A 12,218-nucleotide genomic window follows, 5' to 3' on the forward strand; every position below is an offset into this window, starting at 1 on the left:
TCGATAAGTCTTGGACCAAAATTAGAAATCGTGGTTGCCATGAATTTTGGAATGGTCTACAAGCCTTTTTAGCAATGGCATCAGAACATAAGGATTGTGATGGAAGAATTCGATGTCCTTGTGTGAGATGTATAAATAGTAGGTTTGAAAAAATAGATAGGGTTAGAGCACACGTATTTGATCGAGGTTTTATGCAAGGATATGAGAAGTGGATTTATCACGGGGAGCCTGAGGATGCTGTCGATGATGTAGCAGTTGGTGATGTTGAATCAGAGGATGAAATGATTCCTATTCTAGAAGACTTCTTTCCCTTGACAACAGAGGATGTACAAGGAGAAGATGAACAACCAACCACAAACCCACATTTTGATGACTTATTTGAGGAAATTGAAGCTGAATTGTATCCCGGTTGTGATTGGATTTTGTCTCTCAACTTTTTAGCAAAGCTATTGCATTTAAAAGTTAGAGGAAAAATTCCTAATAACATCTTTGAAGAGTTGTTGAAGCTGTTATAGTTTGCATTTCCAAAGGAAAATAATATTCCAGCAACATACTACGAGGCAAAAAAGAGATTGAAGAAATTAGGCTTGGGTTATGACTCTATCCATGTCTGTTTGTATAATTGTTGCTTATTTTATAAGGAGAATGCATCCAAGGAGGCTTGTCCAATTTGCGGAACTATTTTGATGTCGATGGGAATCCTCACCGAGACCTACTTATGGGGACTTTATATTCGGTGATGGCGGAGCGGTATAGTGAGCGAAAGACACTCAGACACAAGCATTTTAAACAACATTACAAAAAACCAGAAGATTGGGAGACAGTTCTCAAATTCCCCCTGACTACTTGAATACCGAGACTTGGAAACCGGTTTGCGAATTGTTCGTTAGCGAGGCATTTTTGAATCGTTCAACTAAAAATAAATTGAATCGGCAACTAATGAAATATCCAACAACGCAAGGCACAAAATCGTTGGCTTCCATACGCCATGGAATGGTATGTATTAATTCTTTAATTGTTAATAATGTTTTTCCCTTATAATAAACTAATTTAATTGTTTATGTTTGTATAGGGGGGTCCTCCTGGAGAACATGTAGTTGAAGCATGGAAGGAAATCCATGTGAAAAAGTGGTCTGGCACTTTCGTTAATGAATTAGCTGCAAAAGATTATGTAAGTGAATAAAATGATTTATTATTAAAATTTATATTTTATATTAATTATATATTCTAATAATTTTGATTTAAATAGGAGGAACTGATCAAGGAGCTTGATAGGAAAAGACTTGAACGACAATCCCAGAGCGATACTGGTACTGAATCTGAATATGATACTGGTTATCAGTTTGACGTTTTGGAAACAGTTCTAGGCCAAAGATCTGACTATCAAAGAGGCGTGGGTAAAAGGCTCAAGGGCAAAGGAAAGAAACCAATCCCTCAAACTCAAGCGACGGTGCCTCCCCCACCAACTACTGAAATGATGAGCACTGTGGCAGAAATATTCTCAGCTATGCGTGCCACTTGGGGGGTAATTTGACGCCTGAACAATGTGCTCATATATTTAACCCACGATTTGAGAATTTTATTCAAACGTATAGTCAGTCGCAGTCGCCTGGCGGTCCGTCTTCTCAGAGTTATGCCGCTCCTCCGGAACAGCAACAACAACCTCCTCAACCACAACAACCGTCTTCGCAACAACAATTCCAAAGTTTGTCACAACAGCAATTTGAAAATTTTTGTAGCAGCAACCCCAATCTTTTCCTCAGCAGTTTCCTCAGCAGCAACAACAGTCTGGTCCGCCATTGGGAAATCAGTTCTTATACCGAACACCATCAGAGTCTCCTCCGCTCGGCTTAAACTTTGCTGATTTTGGATTATTTGGGAGTTCATCGCAGGAAAACCAATTTTATTCAACTCCCATTTTCAACCAAGCTGAGCTCGGTAATTTAACACTGGGTTTATCATCAGACCAAGCATATGTGCCTTCTCCGCCACGGGCTTCGGGGACTCGTAACAAAAATAATCTGGATCAAGACTTTATAATTGGAGACCTGAATGAAGATGTTAATGAATAATTTATTTATGTTTTGTAATAATTTAGTTTAATTTTGAGACAATATTTTATTAGGATTAATATGTTAAAGTTAATTACCTTGGAGACATTTTTAAATTATCAATAAATTTTATTACATTGTTACAATTATATTAATTAGATTTTATTTATTAAATATTTATATAAATAATTATTTATTTATATATAAGATTAATATGTAAATAAATTTTTATAAATATTTATTAATTTTTTTTTATTCTGACGGGTATTAGCGGCGGAGCATTAGCGGCGGGACCCCGCCGCTAATGCCCTTTGTCAGTCTCGAAACACGAAACTGACAAAGGGCATTCCCGCCGCTATTGCTCCGCCGCTATTAATAGTATTAGAGGCAGACCCCTTTTTTAGCCGCTAATACTATTAATAGCGGCCAAGCATTAGCGGCGGACCAATAGCGGCCGAAGTCCGCCGCTAATGCCTTTTAGCGGCTAGAAAGGACACCAATAGTGGCGGAGGGGTCCGCCGCTAATGGTGTTGAATGTTGTAGTGACTATCTTTTGTTGTAGTGTCCAACTAATCTATCCGAGAATAAAGGATATTCAACAGATCATAATTGTACTCTAGAATATAGGGATATTTACTCTTTATTTACTCCTTTTACGGTGCCAAATGTAACAATTTTTCCTTCGTAAATAAAAGTGAAGGCATTCACAAAGGGAAGGAACCTAGACCTAAAATCGTACTCACACATAGCACTTGGTTTAAAGATATTATCTTTAAACACTTTGAGAGCTGTAACTAGAATTCATTGTCTTTCGTAGTGATCAAACTCCTATATAAGGGGAGTAAGTCATTACCATATATAAGGGGGTCAAACTCCTATTATTCTGTATGTTTTTTTTTATTTATTTATTATTTCTAAATCTTTATTGGTTATTCATTAGCGATTATCAAACTCTAAGTCAGTTGACTCAAAAGGCAGGTTTTATAGAGAGATTTATATTGCTATTGTAAATGTAGTGTATAGAATTTGGAAATCAGGAAACATATTATTTTTGGAAACTAATTAAAATGTATATTGTTCAATTAGTTTTTAATAGAATAAAGATTGAGATTTATAATAGGTTTACTCAAAAGGCGATAGAATTTGTTTTGAAAAGTTGACTCAACTATTTTGTACATTGTAATTATTGATTCTTGAGTAATACAATTAGTCATTACCAAAAAGAAACAAGATGATGATGATGACAAATGGAGAAATAGTAAAGGTACTATTATGTCAAGTACTACTTAAAGTTTTCATATGTAATTATGTATTAAGTTGATTTCATATTAATGCTACTTAATCATAAATATGGTGTTAAAGGACCTGCCTATAGCAACCATGATCCAAGATCAAATCTCGTGAAGTTGAAATGATACGATTAGCATAAGCATCATAATTATATTGATCTGTCCATGGTATTATATGAATAGAGCACCTAATAGTTAATAAACAGTTTTCCATATTATTTATTAAATCATTTGATAGTGACATACACTAATAAGAGCCTTGTTATGAGACACGCATAGTAATGAGCACCACGATAATATGTGGTCTTATCACTACTACAAAAACCCCCTTTAGAGGCGGTTTTTAAGCCCTTTCAGCGTCGGTTTTCGCAAAATTCGCTACCGACGCTGATCAGGGCGACGCTAAAGGGTTTATAAAAACCGACGCCATATGTACCCCTATGGCGTCGGTTATTATGAAATAACCGACGCCATAGGACCCCTATGGCGTCGGTTATTATTAAATAATCGACGCCATAGGGGTACATATGGCGTCGGTTTTTATAAAATAACCGACTCCATAGGGGTTTCCTAAATTTTTTTTCAACTTTCATTAATATATTTTTTTTACATTTATTAAAAATCTAAATTTATTTTTGTATTATTAATTAAATTAAATTAAAGCATAAATAAAATTAAATTAAAAAGTTAAATAAATACAAATTTACATTGCTCTATATGTTTGTATATTAGGTATTTTTTTATTAATATTTTATATTTTATAATTAATATGTGTTTGTATTCTAGTATTTTAGTATCATTTTTATAATTTTTTAAGTTATGTTTTATATAATAATTAGTATATTGAATATTAAAATAATGTGTAATATTTTAATTTTTATGTAATTTAATATTTTTATACATTTAAATTTTATAATATGGGTTTGTATTTTTCTAGTATTTTATTTTTATTTTTATAATTTTTTAAGTTATGTTTTGTATAATAATTAGTTTATTGAATAATAAAATAATGTGTAATATTTTAATTTTTATGTAATTTAATATTTTTATACATTTAAATTTTATAATAGGGGGTTGTATTTTTCTAGTATATTATTATTATTTTTATAATTTTTTAAGTTATGTTTTGTATAATAATTAGTTTATTGAATAATAAAATAATGTGTAATATTTTAATTTTTATGTAATTTAATATTTCTATACATTTAAATTTTATAATATGGGTTTGTATTTTTCTAGTATATTATTATTATTTTTATAATTTTTTAAGTTATGTTTTGTATAATAATTAGTATATTATCCCAATATTTTTGTATTTTTTTTAGCTTACTATATCTATCATTAACACTCAACAATATCTATCCTATGTATTAATATTATTCGAAAATTACTCTAAGTATTTAAGGATTATCTAAATATATATAAAAAATATTCTTATAAAAGTAAGTTAAAGAAAACATACCCCTATGGCGTCGGTTATTATTAAATAACCGACGCCATAGGTACATATGGCGTCGGTTTTTATAAAATAACCGACTCCATAGGGGTTTCCTAAATTTTTTTTCAACTTTCATTAATATATTTTTTTTACATTTATTAAAAATCTAAATTTATTTTTGTATTATTAATTAAATTAAATTAAAGCATAAATAAAATTAAATTAAAAAGTTAAATAAATACAAATTTACATTGCTCTATATGTTTGTATATTAGGTATTTTTTTATTAATATTTTATATTTTATAATTAATATGTGTTTGTATTCTAGTATTTTAGTATCATTTTTATAATTTTTTAAGTTATGTTTTATATAATAATTAGTATATTGAATATTAAAATAATGTGTAATATTTTAATTTTTATGTAATTTAATATTTTTATACATTTAAATTTTATAATATGGGTTTGTATTTTTCTAGTATTTTATTTTTATTTTTATAATTTTTTAAGTTATGTTTTGTATAATAATTAGTTTATTGAATAATAAAATAATGTGTAATATTTTAATTTTTATGTAATTTAATATTTTTATACATTTAAATTTTATAATAGGGGGTTGTATTTTTCTAGTATATTATTATTATTTTTATAATTTTTTAAGTTATGTTTTGTATAATAATTAGTTTATTGAATAATAAAATAATGTGTAATATTTTAATTTTTATGTAATTTAATATTTCTATACATTTAAATTTTATAATATGGGTTTGTATTTTTCTAGTATATTATTATTATTTTTATAATTTTTTAAGTTATGTTTTGTATAATAATTAGTATATTATCCCAATATTTTTGTATTTTTTTTAGCTTACTATATCTATCATTAACACTCAACAATATCTATCCTATGTATTAATATTATTCGAAAATTACTCTAAGTATTTAAGGATTATCTAAATATATATAAAAAATATTCTTATAAAAGTAAGTTAAAGAAAACATACCCCTATGGCGTCGGTTATTATTAAATAACCGACGCCATAGGGGTACATATGGCGTCGGTTTTTATAAAATAACCGACTCCATAGGGGTTTCCTAAATTTTTTTTCAACTTTCATTAATATATTTTTTTTACATTTATTAAAAATCTAAATTTATTTTTGTATTATTAATTAAATTAAATTAAAGCATAAATAAAATTAAATTAAAAAGTTAAATAAATACAAATTTACATTGCTCTATATGTTTGTATATTAGGTATTTTTTTATTAATATTTTATATTTTATAATTAATATGTGTTTGTATTCTAGTATTTTAGTATCATTTTTATAATTTTTTAAGTTATGTTTTATATAATAATTAGTATATTGAATATTAAAATAATGTGTAATATTTTAATTTTTATGTAATTTAATATTTTTATACATTTAAATTTTATAATATGGGTTTGTATTTTTCTAGTATTTTATTTTTATTTTTATAATTTTTTAAGTTATGTTTTGTATAATAATTAGTTTATTGAATAATAAAATAATGTGTAATATTTTAATTTTTATGTAATTTAATATTTTTATACATTTAAATTTTATAATAGGGGGTTGTATTTTTCTAGTATATTATTATTATTTTTATAATTTTTTAAGTTATGTTTTGTATAATAATTAGTTTATTGAATAATAAAATAATGTGTAATATTTTAATTTTTATGTAATTTAATATTTCTATACATTTAAATTTTATAATATGGGTTTGTATTTTTCTAGTATATTATTATTATTTTTATAATTTTTTAAGTTATGTTTTGTATAATAATTAGTATATTATCCCAATATTTTTGTATTTTTTTTAGCTTACTATATCTATCATTAACACTCAACAATATCTATCCTATGTATTAATATTATTCGAAAATTACTCTAAGTATTTAAGGATTATCTAAATATATATAAAAAATATTCTTATAAAAGTAAGTTAAAGAAAACATACCCCTATGGCGTCGGTTATTATTAAATAACCGACGCCATAGGTACATATGGCGTCGGTTTTTATAAAATAACCGACTCCATAGGGGTTTCCTAAATTTTTTTCAACTTTCATTAATATATTTTTTTTACATTTATTAAAAATCTAAATTTATTTTTGTATTATTAATTAAATTAAATTAAAGCATAAATAAAATTAAATTAAAAAGTTAAATAAATACAAATTTACATTGCTCTATATGTTTGTATATTAGGTATTTTTTTATTAATATTTTATATTTTATAATTAATATGTGTTTGTATTCTAGTATTTTAGTATCATTTTTATAATTTTTTAAGTTATGTTTTATATAATAATTAGTATATTGAATATTAAAATAATGTGTAATATTTTAATTTTTATGTAATTTAATATTTTTATACATTTAAATTTTATAATATGGGTTTGTATTTTTCTAGTATTTTATTTTTATTTTTATAATTTTTTAAGTTATGTTTTGTATAATAATTAGTTTATTGAATAATAAAATAATGTGTAATATTTTAATTTTTATGTAATTTAATATTTTTATACATTTAAATTTTATAATAGGGGGTTGTATTTTTCTAGTATATTATTATTATTTTTATAATTTTTTAAGTTATGTTTTGTATAATAATTAGTTTATTGAATAATAAAATAATGTGTAATATTTTAATTTTTATGTAATTTAATATTTCTATACATTTAAATTTTATAATATGGGTTTGTATTTTTCTAGTATATTATTATTATTTTTATAATTTTTTAAGTTATGTTTTGTATAATAATTAGTATATTATCCCAATATTTTTGTATTTTTTTTAGCTTACTATATCTATCATTAACACTCAACAATATCTATCCTATGTATTAATATTATTCGAAAATTACTCTAAGTATTTAAGGATTATCTAAATATATATAAAAAATATTCTTATAAAAGTAAGTTAAAGAAAACATACCCCATGGCGTCGGTTATTATTAAATAACCGACGCCATAGGTACATATGGCGTCGGTTTTTATAAAATAACCGAGCTCCATAGGGGTTTCCTAAATTTTTTTTCAACTTTCATTAATATATTTTTTTTACATTTATTAAAAATCTAAATTTATTTTTGTATTATTAATTAAATTAAATTAAAGCATAAATAAAATTAAATTAAAAAGTTAAATAAATACAAATTTACATTGCTCTATATGTTTGTATATTAGGTATTTTTTTATTAATATTTTATATTTTATAATTAATATGTGTTTGTATTCTAGTATTTTAGTATCATTTTTATAATTTTTTAAGTTATGTTTTATATAATAATTAGTATATTGAATATTAAAATAATGTGTAATATTTTAATTTTTATGTAATTTAATATTTTTATACATTTAAATTTTATAATATGGGTTTGTATTTTTTTAGTATTTTATTTTTATTTTTATAATTTTTTAAGTTATGTTTTGTATAATAATTAGTTTATTGAATAATAAAATAATGTGTAATATTTTAATTTTTATGTAATTTAATATTTTTATACATTTAAATTTTATAATAGGGGGTTGTATTTTTCTAGTATATTATTATTATTTTTATAATTTTTTAAGTTATGTTTTGTATAATAATTAGTTTATTGAATAATAAAATAATGTGTAATATTTTAATTTTTATGTAATTTAATATTTCTATACATTTAAATTTTATAATATGGGTTTGTATTTTTCTAGTATATTATTATTATTTTTATAATTTTTTAAGTTATGTTTTGTATAATAATTAGTATATTATCCCAATATTTTTGTATTTTTTTTAGCTTACTATATCTATCATTAACACTCAACAATATCTATCCTATGTATTAATATTATTCGAAAATTACTCTAAGTATTTAAGGATTATCTAAATATATATAAAAAATATTCTTATAAAAGTAAGTTAAAGAAAACATACCTTATACCAAAAATTATGTACTTGACTTCCGATAAAGTCACTTCCGATAAAATCCTAACAACCAAGTTTAAGAGAAACGAAAATCAAATATTATCCTAATTCTACCAAAATTTCGTCAGCATAACGGCTATAATTGAACGTTTCCAAAAAATTTAAATCTATTAATAACATTTTCCTAATACCATTAATAAACAAAATTTGAGAACCTTTCAAATATGAACTTTGACATTGATAATCATGGTACTAACACGAACATGTTATGAGTCAAATATAAAGACCTACTAAGTATAATAAATGCATAGACACATCAATTAGATTATACAAGACAAGTGCCTAAAGTAACAAACAAAACAAATGTCACCTAATTTCACGAACATGTTTTGAGTCAAATATAAAGACTTACTAACACGAACATGTTTTGAGTCAAATATGAATGTGTTATGTCACCTAATTTCTTACAACTAGCGAGTAATAACCTAGTTATTTATGTTATGTACTTTTCCTTTAACATTTATGTTTTTTATAATAAAATTTGATCCAAACTCTACTGAAATTTTGGCAGCATAACGGCTGTAATTGGACGTTCCCAAAAATTTTAAGTGTGCCTAAAGTAACAAACAAAAAAAATATAACAATACAGAACAAAGAAACTAACATAAACAATACAAAATTTATCCACCCATCCGACCGCAGTACATGTATTCGCAGAACCTACTTCACTACGGATGAATATTTAAGATATTCAAACTCAACTAAGCATGCATTGATAATTATTTATACTAACAAAAGGTTAGTGGATGGATATACCTATTGCAAATTCGATCAACACCGAAATATGTCGACCCTCAAATATTAGCACACAACCAATAACATAATGCAATATACAACCAATTTAAAATTTTAATTATTAAATTACTTACTAGTTATTAAACAAAGTAGCAAGTTACTAGCTAGTTACTAATTTCCATAGTTAATTTTTTAAAAAATAACATATAAATATATATACATATATAATCAATTATATATTCACACTACCATTATTTTAAAAACTTTATCTCTAAACTAATTAAATTCCTACTACCTCTCATTCTCATTCACAACAAATATATATACAATACAAATACACAAAATACACAAATAGTATATACACACAAGATATATATAAACACATATTCAATAATAAAACACAAAATATATACATATATATTATATATCAAGTTAATAAATATTTACCTTATAAACGCAATCCGGCGATAAAATGCTACAAAAATCCGACCACCTCTAGAACACACACAATATAATATTAATAAAATAAAAAAATTCTAAAAAAATTTACAAAAACGAAATAATACCAATGTACATAAATAAAATGAATAGAAAGCATATTTATACCTTAATGGACGTTGAGACTCAACGTTTTCTCCGCTAAAATCGGTGGCCGGAGTTATACCCACCACCTTTCTTTATAATAGGTTCGGTTTGGTATATAGAGGGGAAAAAAACTAAACTTTCTTACAGTATAGGTTTAGGTATAGAAAATAGAAGATTTTAAGGTAAAATGGTTAAGAAATGAGGGAGAATGAGGTTGTTTTAGTGGTGGTTGGCGAGGGTTTTTTCGTGGGTTTGGGGCTGCTGTGGGTGGCTGTTCTTCGTGCTCAACAAGGTGTGAAATGAGGAAGTGAGGAAGACGAAGCAGACAGACTCTGATATATAACCCTATGGCGTCGGTTATTAGGTATTAACCGACGCCTTAGGTGCCACGTGTCGAATAAAGGTGGCACCTATGGCGTCGGTTAATACCTAATAACCGACGCCATAGGGTTATATAAAAAAACCCTGATTTTTCCCAACCCCCAACCGACGGCATAGATATATATACACTCTATACCTACGGTTTTTACCAAAAAACCGCCTCTAAATGTCAATGCAGATATTTTCACCCCCTTTAGCTTCCCTTTTTATAAATTAGATTGAAAAAAGGGAAGCTAAAGGCTTAGATTGTAGTAGTGTACAATTAGTTAATAATTTTTTTAATATTTATTAAAGTAAAATAAGTAGGACTCGATATTGAGTTACACCAATCACAAGAGTGCTTAGCATCTTAAGGTGTTCCTTAATATTTCTGAGATGAATATCATCATTACCAATCTAATTAATCTTTATAATTAGTTGTTTTTTCTCTTATTAAACTATATAAATATATAGTTAAGTGGGGTAGGCTATACCTTGCGCTAGGATATAGTCCATGTACGTAGGGAAGTTCATATTGGGACCAAGAGTACTCTAAAATAAGTGTACGTCTACTTGTTTACTCATGGGGAAAAACCAAAATATATGCATATAAATATATATATTTATTATTAATCGAAGAGTGTTCGTTGGAACATATATAACCATATTAAATAATGATATGTAGGACCATATCTAGCTAGCTTATATTTATGTGGCCGGGCCAAAATATATTCACCTGATTAGATCTTCCGATATGATAGATACATACTAATCTAAATAGTATCTAAGCAGATTATATGAGCACGTACTTCATTTCTGTCATATACGTTGTTAAGCTACCTAAATTGTAAATTTTGTACGTCACCCATTTGGGCACACTTCTTATATTCTTCACCAAGTGGTTAAAATTATAAATTTTTACAAGAGAGAGAAGATCACGCAAGTACTCATAAAAACAATATTAATAAAATAAATAAATCCTATTTATTAATTAAGTTTGATAGAATGGACAATGGGGTCACCCCCTTCTTAATTTTCTGTTTTATTCCTGCAAGGATCTACTTTATATATAAAAAATTTATATATATTTACACATATTTATGCATGGGAGTGGTCCATTATGTATTTTTGTCATATTGATCTTAAGAATTTTGACAGATATCTAAAGCATCTTAATTTTTTTTCCTAAAATCTTTTATGTGATAGGGGAAGATTCCCTCAACTAGATTCCACTGCCAAGTTTAATGTTCTTTACCTCTTTTTTTTTTTTTTTTGCGTGTGTGCTTTTTCTCTCCATAGATGGAGCTCTCCAAAGCTCTGAGCTAGTATATTACATAAGCCATTTATTATAGTATAATTAATTTTTAGCAAACTTTGAAACAAACCCTAATGAATCGAGAGCTTTTACTTCATAGATTTATGACACTAGCTAACACAAAAAAAGTGGGCAACACAGAATTAATATAATTAAGTACTCGCGTTCATATGGTACGTATAAAAAAACTATTAAAAATACAGAAAGATATGAAAAAGTAAAATAAGTTTTTTATTTTTTATGTTTTGTTAGTTGATCAACATTTATTATGGTATAATTTCCTATTATCTTATATAATTATTATTATATTTTCTAATATATATGTATACCTACAGTTATGTTAATGATTATGTACATCATTAATTATTGAGATCTCAATAACGAGATTTGTATATACATGGACATAAATTATGAAGTTTAATTAGGAGAATATTATATGTTTGGA

This window comes from Cannabis sativa, chromosome 8 (assembly GCF_029168945.1).
Source record: "Cannabis sativa cultivar Pink pepper isolate KNU-18-1 chromosome 8, ASM2916894v1, whole genome shotgun sequence".
NCBI lineage: Eukaryota > Viridiplantae > Streptophyta > Magnoliopsida > Rosales > Cannabaceae > Cannabis > Cannabis sativa.